Genomic DNA, 13,719 nt, shown 5'->3' with positions numbered 1-13,719 from the left:
GGCCGCGCGACCGAACACGCCTTAGAGAGAGGGGGGGATCAGTGTCTAGGGCCGGCAGCCCCTGCTCGGCCCAGAGAACCGGCGACCGCGGCTTCTTCCCAAACTGCAGGCAGACTCGTCGACGCGGAAAGCCCGGGACAACCCAGCCCCAATCAAAGGGGAAGCGTCCTCACCTGGCCCAGCAGGGCTGAGCAGCTCCAGGCTCCGCCCCGGACCGCAGCCTGACCCTGCGCCCCGTCTGCGCATGCGCGAAGGTGCGGTTCTCAGGGCCGCCGGCAGGGGGCGTTGGTGAGCGGGTGGTGGTTCGTGGACCCCCGCCCCTTTTAGAGTGGGGGCACCTGTACCCCCATGGGGAATGTGGACCCTCATCCCCCTCGGGGAAACGGTCTTTCTTCCCCCTGGGAGACACCCGCACCCTCCTCTTGCACTCACAGCCCCAGGGGCCGGCCCCGGGCCCAAACACGCCCCGGACGGAGGGGCGGGGTCACTGTCAGGGGAGGGCACCCCCTGTAAGCCACGGACAAGTGGCGACCGGGGCCTCTTCCCAAACGGCAGGCAGACTGGCCGAGGCGGAAGGCCCGGGACAACCCAGCCCCAATCAAAGGGGTAGCGTCCTCACCTGGCCCAGCAGGGCTGAGCAGCTCCAGGCTCCGCCCCGGACAAGAGCCTGACCCCGCCCACCCGTCTGCGCATGCGCAAAGGTGCAGTTCTCAGGGCCGCCGGCCGGGGGTTCTGGTGTGCTGCGGGTGGTTCGGGGACCCTCAGACCCCTAGGGCGTAGGGGGGACCTCGACCCCCATGGGGAACGGAGACCCTCGTCCCCCTTGGGGGAACCGTCAATCTTCCCCCTAGGGGAAACCTGCAATCTCCTCTCGCACTCACACCCCCTGGGGCCGGCCCCGGGCCCCAACACTCCCCGGACGGAAGGGCGGAGTCACCGTCAGGGGAGGGCACCCCCTGTAAGCCCCGGACAAGTGGCGACCGCGGCCTCTTCCCAAACTGCAGGCAGACAGGCCGGCGCGGAAAGCCCCGGGCAAGCCAGCACGACTCAAAGGGGAAGGGTCCTCACCTGACCCAGCAGCCCTGATGAGCCCCCGGCTCCGGCTCCGGCTCCGGCCCCGGCCACAGCCTGATCCCGCCCACCCGAGTCTGCGCATGCGCAAAGGTGCAGTTCTCAGGGCCGCCGGCAGGAGGGCGCTGGTGAGCGGGTGGTGGTTCGGGGACCCCCGTCCCTTTGAGGGTGGGCGCACCTGAACCCCCATGGGGATTGGGGACCCTCCTCCCCCTCGGGAAACGGTCTTTCTTCCCCCTGGGAGACAACCGCACCCTCCTCTCGCACTCACAGCCCCAGGGTCCGTCCGCGCGACCGAACACGCCTTAGAGAGAGGGGGGGATCAGTGTCTAGGGCCGGCAGCCCCTGCTCGGCCCAGAGAACCGGCGACCGCGGCCTCTTCCCAAACTGCAGGCAGACTCGTCGACGCGGAAAGCCCGGGACAACCCAGCCCCAATCAAAGGGGAAGCGTCCTCACCTGGCCCAGCAGGGCTGAGCAGCTCCAGGCTCCGCCCCGGACCGGAGCCTGACCCCGCCCTCCCGCCTACGCATGCGCAAAGGTGCGGTTCACAGGGCCGCGGGTAGGGGGCGCTGGTGAGCGGGGGGGTGCTTCGGGGTCCCTCAGGCCCCTTGGGCGTAGCGGGACCTCGACCCCCATGGGGAACGGGGACCCTCTTCCCCCTAGGGGGAACAGTCAATCTTCCCCCTAGGTTACACCTGCACCCTCCTCTCGCACTCAAACCCCCCGGGGCCGGCCCAGGGCCCCAACACGACCTAGACGGAGGGGCGGGGTCAGCGTCAGGGGAGGGTACCCTGTAAGCCATGGACAAGCGGCGACCGCGGCCTCTTCCCAAACTGCAGGCAGACAGGCCGGCGCGGAAAGCCCCGGGCAAGCCAGGACCACTGAAAGGGGAAGGGTAATCACCTGACCCAGTAGCCCTGATGAGCCCCCGGCTCCGGCTCTGGCCCCGGCCAGAGCCAGACCCCGCCCACCCGAGTCTGCGCATGCGCAAAGGTGCAGTACTCAGGGCCGCCGGCAGGGGGCGCTGTTGATCGGGTGGTGGTTCGGGGACCCCAGGCCCCTTTGAGGGTGGGGGCACCTGTACCCCCATGGGAAATGGGGACCCTCATCCCACTCGGGGGAACGGTCAATCTTCCCCCTGGGGGACACCCGCACCCTCCTCCCGCACTCATACCCCCAGGGTCCGGCCGCGCGACCGAACACGCCTTAGAGAGAGGGGGGGATCAGTGTCTAGGGCCGGCAGCCCCTGCTCGGCCCAGAGAACCGGCGACCGCGGCTTCTTCCCAAACTGCAGGCAGACTCGTCGACGCGGAAAGCCCGGGACAACCCAGCCCCAATCAAAGGGGAAGCGTCCTCACCTGGCCCAGCAGGGCTGAGCAGCTCCAGGCTCCGCCCCGGACCGCAGCCTGACCCTGCGCCCCGTCTGCGCATGCGCGAAGGTGCGGTTCTCAGGGCCGCCGGCAGGGGGCGTTGGTGAGCGGGTGGTGGTTCGTGGACCCCCGCCCCTTTTAGAGTGGGGGCACCTGTACCCCCATGGGGAATGTGGACCCTCATCCCCCTCGGGGAAACGGTCTTTCTTCCCCCTGGGAGACACCCGCACCCTCCTCTTGCACTCACAGCCCCAGGGGCCGGCCCCGGGCCCAAACACGCCCCGGACGGAGGGGCGGGGTCACTGTCAGGGGAGGGCACCCCCTGTAAGCCACGGACAAGTGGCGACCGGGGCCTCTTCCCAAACGGCAGGCAGACTGGCCGAGGCGGAAGGCCCGGGACAACCCAGCCCCAATCAAAGGGGTAGCGTCCTCACCTGGCCCAGCAGGGCTGAGCAGCTCCAGGCTCCGCCCCGGACAAGAGCCTGACCCCGCCCACCCGTCTGCGCATGCGCAAAGGTGCAGTTCTCAGGGCCGCCGGCCGGGGGTTCTGGTGTGCTGCGGGTGGTTCGGGGACCCTCAGACCCCTAGGGCGTAGGGGGGACCTCGACCCCCATGGGGAACGGAGACCCTCGTCCCCCTTGGGGGAACCGTCAATCTTCCCCCTAGGGGAAACCTGCAATCTCCTCTCGCACTCACACCCCCTGGGGCCGGCCCCGGGCCCCAACACTCCCCGGACGGAAGGGCGGAGTCACCGTCAGGGGAGGGCACCCCCTGTAAGCCCCGGACAAGTGGCGACCGCGGCCTCTTCCCAAACTGCAGGCAGACAGGCCGGCGCGGAAAGCCCCGGGCAAGCCAGCACGACTCAAAGGGGAAGGGTCCTCACCTGACCCAGCAGCCCTGATGAGCCCCCGGCTCCGGCTCCGGCTCCGGCCCCGGCCACAGCCTGATCCCGCCCACCCGAGTCTGCGCATGCGCAAAGGTGCAGTTCTCAGGGCCGCCGGCAGGAGGGCGCTGGTGAGCGGGTGGTGGTTCGGGGACCCCCGTCCCTTTGAGGGTGGGCGCACCTGAACCCCCATGGGGATTGGGGACCCTCCTCCCCCTCGGGAAACGGTCTTTCTTCCCCCTGGGAGACAACCGCACCCTCCTCTCGCACTCACAGCCCCAGGGTCCGTCCGCGCGACCGAACACGCCTTAGAGAGAGGGGGGGATCAGTGTCTAGGGCCGGCAGCCCCTGCTCGGCCCAGAGAACCGGCGACCGCGGCCTCTTCCCAAACTGCAGGCAGACTCGTCGACGCGGAAAGCCCGGGACAACCCAGCCCCAATCAAAGGGGAAGCGTCCTCACCTGGCCCAGCAGGGCTGAGCAGCTCCAGGCTCCGCCCCGGACCGGAGCCTGACCCCGCCCTCCCGCCTACGCATGCGCAAAGGTGCGGTTCACAGGGCCGCGGGTAGGGGGCGCTGGTGAGCGGGGGGGTGCTTCGGGGTCCCTCAGGCCCCTTGGGCGTAGCGGGACCTCGACCCCCATGGGGAACGGGGACCCTCTTCCCCCTAGGGGGAACAGTCAATCTTCCCCCTAGGTTACACCTGCACCCTCCTCTCGCACTCAAACCCCCCGGGGCCGGCCCAGGGCCCCAACACGACCTAGACGGAGGGGCGGGGTCAGCGTCAGGGGAGGGTACCCTGTAAGCCATGGACAAGCGGCGACCGCGGCCTCTTCCCAAACTGCAGGCAGACAGGCCGGCGCGGAAAGCCCCGGGCAAGCCAGGACCACTGAAAGGGGAAGGGTAATCACCTGACCCAGTAGCCCTGATGAGCCCCCGGCTCCGGCTCTGGCCCCGGCCAGAGCCAGACCCCGCCCACCCGAGTCTGCGCATGCGCAAAGGTGCAGTACTCAGGGCCGCCGGCAGGGGGCGCTGTTGATCGGGTGGTGGTTCGGGGACCCCAGGCCCCTTTGAGGGTGGGGGCACCTGTACCCCCATGGGAAATGGGGACCCTCATCCCACTCGGGGGAACGGTCAATCTTCCCCCTGGGGGACACCCGCACCCTCCTCCCGCACTCACACCCCCAGGGTCCGGCCGCGCGACCGAACACGCCTTAGAGAGAGGGGGGGATCAGTGTCTAGGGCCGGCAGCCCCTGCTCGGCCCAGAGAACCGGCGACCGCGGCTTCTTCCCAAACTGCAGGCAGACTCGTCGACGCGGAAAGCCCGGGACAACCCAGCCCCAATCAAAGGGGAAGCGTCCTCACCTGGCCCAGCAGGGCTGAGCAGCTCCAGGCTCCGCCCCGGACCGCAGCCTGACCCTGCGCCCCGTCTGCGCATGCGCGAAGGTGCGGTTCTCAGGGCCGCCGGCAGGGGGCGTTGGTGAGCGGGTGGTGGTTCGTGGACCCCCGCCCCTTTTAGAGTGGGGGCACCTGTACCCCCATGGGGAATGTGGACCCTCATCCCCCTCGGGGAAACGGTCTTTCTTCCCCCTGGGAGACACCCGCACCCTCCTCTTGCACTCACAGCCCCAGGGGCCGGCCCCGGGCCCAAACACGCCCCGGACGGAGGGGCGGGGTCACTGTCAGGGGAGGGCACCCCCTGTAAGCCACGGACAAGTGGCGACCGGGGCCTCTTCCCAAACGGCAGGCAGACTGGCCGAGGCGGAAGGCCCGGGACAACCCAGCCCCAATCAAAGGGGTAGCGTCCTCACCTGGCCCAGCAGGGCTGAGCAGCTCCAGGCTCCGCCCCGGACAAGAGCCTGACCCCGCCCACCCGTCTGCGCATGCGCAAAGGTGCAGTTCTCAGGGCCGCCGGCCGGGGGTTCTGGTGTGCTGCGGGTGGTTCGGGGACCCTCAGACCCCTAGGGCGTAGGGGGGACCTCGACCCCCATGGGGAACGGAGACCCTCGTCCCCCTTGGGGGAACCGTCAATCTTCCCCCTAGGGGAAACCTGCAATCTCCTCTCGCACTCACACCCCCTGGGGCCGGCCCCGGGCCCCAACACTCCCCGGACGGAAGGGCGGAGTCACCGTCAGGGGAGGGCACCCCCTGTAAGCCCCGGACAAGTGGCGACCGCGGCCTCTTCCCAAACTGCAGGCAGACAGGCCGGCGCGGAAAGCCCCGGGCAAGCCAGCACGACTCAAAGGGGAAGGGTCCTCACCTGACCCAGCAGCCCTGATGAGCCCCCGGCTCCGGCTCCGGCTCCGGCCCCGGCCACAGCCTGATCCCGCCCACCCGAGTCTGCGCATGCGCAAAGGTGCAGTTCTCAGGGCCGCCGGCAGGAGGGCGCTGGTGAGCGGGTGGTGGTTCGGGGACCCCCGTCCCTTTGAGGGTGGGCGCACCTGAACCCCCATGGGGATTGGGGACCCTCCTCCCCCTCGGGAAACGGTCTTTCTTCCCCCTGGGAGACAACCGCACCCTCCTCTCGCACTCACAGCCCCAGGGTCCGTCCGCGCGACCGAACACGCCTTAGAGAGAGGGGGGGATCAGTGTCTAGGGCCGGCAGCCCCTGCTCGGCCCAGAGAACCGGCGACCGCGGCCTCTTCCCAAACTGCAGGCAGACTCGTCGACGCGGAAAGCCCGGGACAACCCAGCCCCAATCAAAGGGGAAGCGTCCTCACCTGGCCCAGCAGGGCTGAGCAGCTCCAGGCTCCGCCCCGGACCGGAGCCTGACCCCGCCCTCCCGCCTACGCATGCGCAAAGGTGCGGTTCACAGGGCCGCGGGTAGGGGGCGCTGGTGAGCGGGGGGGTGCTTCGGGGTCCCTCAGGCCCCTTGGGCGTAGCGGGACCTCGACCCCCATGGGGAACGGGGACCCTCTTCCCCCTAGGGGGAACAGTCAATCTTCCCCCTAGGTTACACCTGCACCCTCCTCTCGCACTCAAACCCCCCGGGGCCGGCCCAGGGCCCCAACACGACCTAGACGGAGGGGCGGGGTCAGCGTCAGGGGAGGGTACCCTGTAAGCCATGGACAAGCGGCGACCGCGGCCTCTTCCCAAACTGCAGGCAGACAGGCCGGCGCGGAAAGCCCCGGGCAAGCCAGGACCACTGAAAGGGGAAGGGTAATCACCTGACCCAGTAGCCCTGATGAGCCCCCGGCTCCGGCTCTGGCCCCGGCCAGAGCCAGACCCCGCCCACCCGAGTCTGCGCATGCGCAAAGGTGCAGTACTCAGGGCCGCCGGCAGGGGGCGCTGTTGATCGGGTGGTGGTTCGGGGACCCCAGGCCCCTTTGAGGGTGGGGGCACCTGTACCCCCATGGGAAATGGGGACCCTCATCCCACTCGGGGGAACGGTCAATCTTCCCCCTGGGGGACACCCGCACCCTCCTCCCGCACTCACACCCCCAGGGTCCGGCCGCGCGACCGAACACGCCTTAGAGAGAGGGGGGGATCAGTGTCTAGGGCCGGCAGCCCCTGCTCGGCCCAGAGAACCGACGACCGCGGCTTCTTCCCAAACTGCAGGCAGACTCGTCGACGCGGAAAGCCCGGGACAACCCAGCCCCAATCAAAGGGGAAGCGTCCTCACCTGGCCCAGCAGGGCTGAGCAGCTCCAGGCTCCGCCCCGGACCGCAGCCTGACCCTGCGCCCCGTCTGCGCATGCGCGAAGGTGCGGTTCTCAGGGCCGCCGGCAGGGGGCGTTGGTGAGCGGGTGGTGGTTCGTGGACCCCCGCCCCTTTTAGAGTGGGGGCACCTGTACCCCCATGGGGAATGTGGACCCTCATCCCCCTCGGGGAAACGGTCTTTCTTCCCCCTGGGAGACACCCGCACCCTCCTCTTGCACTCACAGCCCCAGGGGCCGGCCCCGGGCCCAAACACGCCCCGGACGGAGGGGCGGGGTCACTGTCAGGGGAGGGCACCCCCTGTAAGCCACGGACAAGTGGCGACCGGGGCCTCTTCCCAAACGGCAGGCAGACTGGCCGAGGCGGAAGGCCCGGGACAACCCAGCCCCAATCAAAGGGGTAGCGTCCTCACCTGGCCCAGCAGGGCTGAGCAGCTCCAGGCTCCGCCCCGGACAAGAGCCTGACCCCGCCCACCCGTCTGCGCATGCGCAAAGGTGCAGTTCTCAGGGCCGCCGGCCGGGGGTTCTGGTGTGCTGCGGGTGGTTCGGGGACCCTCAGACCCCTAGGGCGTAGGGGGGACCTCGACCCCCATGGGGAACGGAGACCCTCGTCCCCCTTGGGGGAACCGTCAATCTTCCCCCTAGGGGAAACCTGCAATCTCCTCTCGCACTCACACCCCCTGAGGCCGGCCCCGGGCCCCAACACTCCCCGGACGGAAGGGCGGAGTCACCGTCAGGGGAGGGCACCCCCTGTAAGCCCCGGACAAGTGGCGACCGCGGCCTCTTCCCAAACTGCAGGCAGACAGGCCGGCGCGGAAAGCCCCGGGCAAGCCAGCACGACTCAAAGGGGAAGGGTCCTCACCTGACCCAGCAGCCCTGATGAGCCCCCGGCTCCGGCTCCGGCTCCGGCTCCGGCCCCGGCCACAGCCTGATCCCGCCCACCCGAGTCTGCGCATGCGCAAAGGTGCAGTTCTCAGGGCCGCCGGCAGGAGGGCGCTGGTGAGCGGGTGGTGGTTCGGGGACCCCCGTCCCTTTGAGGGTGGGCGCACCTGAACCCCCATGGGGATTGGGGACCCTCCTCCCCCTCGGGAAACGGTCTTTCTTCCCCCTGGGAGACAACCGCACCCTCCTCTCGCACTCACAGCCCCAGGGTCCGTCCGCGCGACCGAACACGCCTTAGAGAGAGGGGGGGATCAGTGTCTAGGGCCGGCAGCCCCTGCTCGGCCCAGAGAACCGGCGACCGCGGCCTCTTCCCAAACTGCAGGCAGACTCGTCGACGCGGAAAGCCCGGGACAACCCAGCCCCAATCAAAGGGGAAGCGTCCTCACCTGGCCCAGCAGGGCTGAGCAGCTCCAGGCTCCGCCCCGGACCGGAGCCTGACCCCGCCCTCCCGCCTACGCATGCGCAAAGGTGCGGTTCACAGGGCCGCGGGTAGGGGGCGCTGGTGAGCGGGGGGGTGCTTCGGGGTCCCTCAGGCCCCTTGGGCGTAGCGGGACCTCGACCCCCATGGGGAACGGGGACCCTCTTCCCCCTAGGGGGAACAGTCAATCTTCCCCCTAGGTTACACCTGCACCCTCCTCTCGCACTCAAACCCCCCGGGGCCGGCCCAGGGCCCCAACACGACCTAGACGGAGGGGCGGGGTCAGCGTCAGGGGAGGGTACCCTGTAAGCCATGGACAAGCGGCGACCGCGGCCTCTTCCCAAACTGCAGGCAGACAGGCCGGCGCGGAAAGCCCCGGGCAAGCCAGGACCACTGAAAGGGGAAGGGTAATCACCTGACCCAGTAGCCCTGATGAGCCCCCGGCTCCGGCTCTGGCCCCGGCCAGAGCCAGACCCCGCCCACCCGAGTCTGCGCATGCGCAAAGGTGCAGTACTCAGGGCCGCCGGCAGGGGGCGCTGTTGATCGGGTGGTGGTTCGGGGACCCCAGGCCCCTTTGAGGGTGGGGGCACCTGTACCCCCATGGGAAATGGGGACCCTCATCCCACTCGGGGGAACGGTCAATCTTCCCCCTGGGGGACACCCGCACCCTCCTCCCGCACTCACACCCCCAGGGTCCGGCCGCGCGACCGAACACGCCTTAGAGAGAGGGGGGGATCAGTGTCTAGGGCCGGCAGCCCCTGCTCGGCCCAGAGAACCGGCGACCGCGGCTTCTTCCCAAACTGCAGGCAGACTCGTCGACGCGGAAAGCCCGGGACAACCCAGCCCCAATCAAAGGGGAAGCGTCCTCACCTGGCCCAGCAGGGCTGAGCAGCTCCAGGCTCCGCCCCGGACCGCAGCCTGACCCTGCGCCCCGTCTGCGCATGCGCGAAGGTGCGGTTCTCAGGGCCGCCGGCAGGGGGCGTTGGTGAGCGGGTGGTGGTTCGTGGACCCCCGCCCCTTTTAGAGTGGGGGCACCTGTACCCCCATGGGGAATGTGGACCCTCATCCCCCTCGGGGAAACGGTCTTTCTTCCCCCTGGGAGACACCCGCACCCTCCTCTTGCACTCACAGCCCCAGGGGCCGGCCCCGGGCCCAAACACGCCCCGGACGGAGGGGCGGGGTCACTGTCAGGGGAGGGCACCCCCTGTAAGCCACGGACAAGTGGCGACCGGGGCCTCTTCCCAAACGGCAGGCAGACTGGCCGAGGCGGAAGGCCCGGGACAACCCAGCCCCAATCAAAGGGGTAGCGTCCTCACCTGGCCCAGCAGGGCTGAGCAGCTCCAGGCTCCGCCCCGGACAAGAGCCTGACCCCGCCCACCCGTCTGCGCATGCGCAAAGGTGCAGTTCTCAGGGCCGCCGGCCGGGGGTTCTGGTGTGCTGCGGGTGGTTCGGGGACCCTCAGACCCCTAGGGCGTAGGGGGGACCTCGACCCCCATGGGGAACGGAGACCCTCGTCCCCCTTGGGGGAACCGTCAATCTTCCCCCTAGGGGAAACCTGCAATCTCCTCTCGCACTCACACCCCCTGAGGCCGGCCCCGGGCCCCAACACTCCCCGGACGGAAGGGCGGAGTCACCGTCAGGGGAGGGCACCCCCTGTAAGCCCCGGACAAGTGGCGACCGCGGCCTCTTCCCAAACTGCAGGCAGACAGGCCGGCGCGGAAAGCCCCGGGCAAGCCAGCACGACTCAAAGGGGAAGGGTCCTCACCTGACCCAGCAGCCCTGATGAGCCCCCGGCTCCGGCTCCGGCTCCGGCTCCGGCCCCGGCCACAGCCTGATCCCGCCCACCCGAGTCTGCGCATGCGCAAAGGTGCAGTTCTCAGGGCCGCCGGCAGGAGGGCGCTGGTGAGCGGGTGGTGGTTCGGGGACCCCCGTCCCTTTGAGGGTGGGCGCACCTGAACCCCCATGGGGATTGGGGACCCTCCTCCCCCTCGGGAAACGGTCTTTCTTCCCCCTGGGAGACAACCGCACCCTCCTCTCGCACTCACAGCCCCAGGGTCCGTCCGCGCGACCGAACACGCCTTAGAGAGAGGGGGGGATCAGTGTCTAGGGCCGGCAGCCCCTGCTCGGCCCAGAGAACCGGCGACCGCGGCCTCTTCCCAAACTGCAGGCAGACTCGTCGACGCGGAAAGCCCGGGACAACCCAGCCCCAATCAAAGGGGAAGCGTCCTCACCTGGCCCAGCAGGGCTGAGCAGCTCCAGGCTCCGCCCCGGACCGGAGCCTGACCCCGCCCTCCCGCCTACGCATGCGCAAAGGTGCGGTTCACAGGGCCGCGGGTAGGGGGCGCTGGTGAGCGGGGGGGTGCTTCGGGGTCCCTCAGGCCCCTTGGGCGTAGCGGGACCTCGACCCCCATGGGGAACGGGGACCCTCTTCCCCCTAGGGGGAACAGTCAATCTTCCCCCTAGGTTACACCTGCACCCTCCTCTCGCACTCAAACCCCCCGGGGCCGGCCCAGGGCCCCAACACGACCTAGACGGAGGGGCGGGGTCAGCGTCAGGGGAGGGTACCCTGTAAGCCATGGACAAGCGGCGACCGCGGCCTCTTCCCAAACTGCAGGCAGACAGGCCGGCGCGGAAAGCCCCGGGCAAGCCAGGACCACTGAAAGGGGAAGGGTAATCACCTGACCCAGTAGCCCTGATGAGCCCCCGGCTCCGGCTCTGGCCCCGGCCAGAGCCAGACCCCGCCCACCCGAGTCTGCGCATGCGCAAAGGTGCAGTACTCAGGGCCGCCGGCAGGGGGCGCTGTTGATCGGGTGGTGGTTCGGGGACCCCAGGCCCCTTTGAGGGTGGGGGCACCTGTACCCCCATGGGAAATGGGGACCCTCATCCCACTCGGGGGAACGGTCAATCTTCCCCCTGGGGGACACCCGCACCCTCCTCCCGCACTCACACCCCCAGGGTCCGGCCGCGCGACCGAACACGCCTTAGAGAGAGGGGGGGATCAGTGTCTAGGGCCGGCAGCCCCTGCTCGGCCCAGAGAACCGGCGACCGCGGCTTCTTCCCAAACTGCAGGCAGACTCGTCGACGCGGAAAGCCCGGGACAACCCAGCCCCAATCAAAGGGGAAGCGTCCTCACCTGGCCCAGCAGGGCTGAGCAGCTCCAGGCTCCGCCCCGGACCGCAGCCTGACCCTGCGCCCCGTCTGCGCATGCGCGAAGGTGCGGTTCTCAGGGCCGCCGGCAGGGGGCGTTGGTGAGCGGGTGGTGGTTCGTGGACCCCCGCCCCTTTTAGAGTGGGGGCACCTGTACCCCCATGGGGAATGTGGACCCTCATCCCCCTCGGGGAAACGGTCTTTCTTCCCCCTGGGAGACACCCGCACCCTCCTCTTGCACTCACAGCCCCAGGGGCCGGCCCCGGGCCCAAACACGCCCCGGACGGAGGGGCGGGGTCACTGTCAGGGGAGGGCACCCCCTGTAAGCCACGGACAAGTGGCGACCGGGGCCTCTTCCCAAACGGCAGGCAGACTGGCCGAGGCGGAAGGCCCGGGACAACCCAGCCCCAATCAAAGGGGTAGCGTCCTCACCTGGCCCAGCAGGGCTGAGCAGCTCCAGGCTCCGCCCCGGACAAGAGCCTGACCCCGCCCACCCGTCTGCGCATGCGCAAAGGTGCAGTTCTCAGGGCCGCCGGCCGGGGGTTCTGGTGTGCTGCGGGTGGTTCGGGGACCCTCAGACCCCTAGGGCGTAGGGGGGACCTCGACCCCCATGGGGAACGGAGACCCTCGTCCCCCTTGGGGGAACCGTCAATCTTCCCCCTAGGGGAAACCTGCAATCTCCTCTCGCACTCACACCCCCTGGGGCCGGCCCCGGGCCCCAACACTCCCCGGACGGAAGGGCGGAGTCACCGTCAGGGGAGGGCACCCCCTGTAAGCCCCGGACAAGTGGCGACCGCGGCCTCTTCCCAAACTGCAGGCAGACAGGCCGGCGCGGAAAGCCCCGGGCAAGCCAGCACGACTCAAAGGGGAAGGGTCCTCACCTGACCCAGCAGCCCTGATGAGCCCCCGGCTCCGGCTCCGGCTCCGGCCCCGGCCACAGCCTGATCCCGCCCACCCGAGTCTGCGCATGCGCAAAGGTGCAGTTCTCAGGGCCGCCGGCAGGAGGGCGCTGGTGAGCGGGTGGTGGTTCGGGGACCCCCGTCCCTTTGAGGGTGGGCGCACCTGAACCCCCATGGGGATTGGGGACCCTCCTCCCCCTCGGGAAACGGTCTTTCTTCCCCCTGGGAGACAACCGCACCCTCCTCTCGCACTCACAGCCCCAGGGTCCGTCCGCGCGACCGAACACGCCTTAGAGAGAGGGGGGGATCAGTGTCTAGGGCCGGCAGCCCCTGCTCGGCCCAGAGAACCGGCGACCGCGGCCTCTTCCCAAACTGCCGGCAGACTCGTCGACGCGGAAAGCCCGGGACAACCCAGCCCCAATCAAAGGGGAAGCGTCCTCACCTGGCCCAGCAGGGCTGAGCAGCTCCAGGCTCCGCCCCGGACCGGAGCCTGACCCCGCCCTCCCGCCTACGCATGCGCAAAGGTGCGGTTCACAGGGCCGCGGGTAGGGGGCGCTGGTGAGCGGGGGGGTGCTTCGGGGTCCCTCAGGCCCCTTGGGCGTAGCGGGACCTCGACCCCCATGGGGAACGGGGACCCTCTTCCCCCTAGGGGGAACAGTCAATCTTCCCCCTAGGTTACACCTGCACCCTCCTCTCGCACTCAAACCCCCCGGGGCCGGCCCAGGGCCCCAACACGACCTAGACGGAGGGGCGGGGTCAGCGTCAGGGGAGGGTACCCTGTAAGCCATGGACAAGCGGCGACCGCGGCCTCTTCCCAAACTGCAGGCAGACAGGCCGGCGCGGAAAGCCCCGGGCAAGCCAGGACCACTGAAAGGGGAAGGGTAATCACCTGACCCAGTAGCCCTGATGAGCCCCCGGCTCCGGCTCTGGCCCCGGCCAGAGCCAGACCCCGCCCACCCGAGTCTGCGCATGCGCAAAGGTGCAGTACTCAGGGCCGCCGGCAGGGGGCGCTGTTGATCGGGTGGTGGTTCGGGGACCCCAGGCCCCTTTGAGGGTGGGGGCACCTGTACCCCCATGGGAAATGGGGACCCTCATCCCACTCGGGGGAACGGTCAATCTTCCCCCTGGGGGACACCCGCACCCTCCTCCCGCACTCACACCCCCAGGGTCCGGCCGCGCGACCGAACACGCCTTAGAGAGAGGGGGGGATCAGTGTCTAGGGCCGGCAGCCCCTGCTCGGCCCAGAGAACCGGCGACCGCGGCTTCTTCCCAAACTGCAGGCAGACTCGTCGACGCGGAAAGCCCGGGACAACCCAGCCCCAATCAAAGGGGAAGC

The sequence above is a fragment of the Talpa europaea genome (assembly GCF_964194135.1).
Source record: "Talpa europaea genome assembly, chromosome: 1".
Lineage (NCBI taxonomy): Eukaryota > Metazoa > Chordata > Mammalia > Eulipotyphla > Talpidae > Talpa > Talpa europaea.
Note: the sequence above shows the minus strand (reverse complement) of the source record.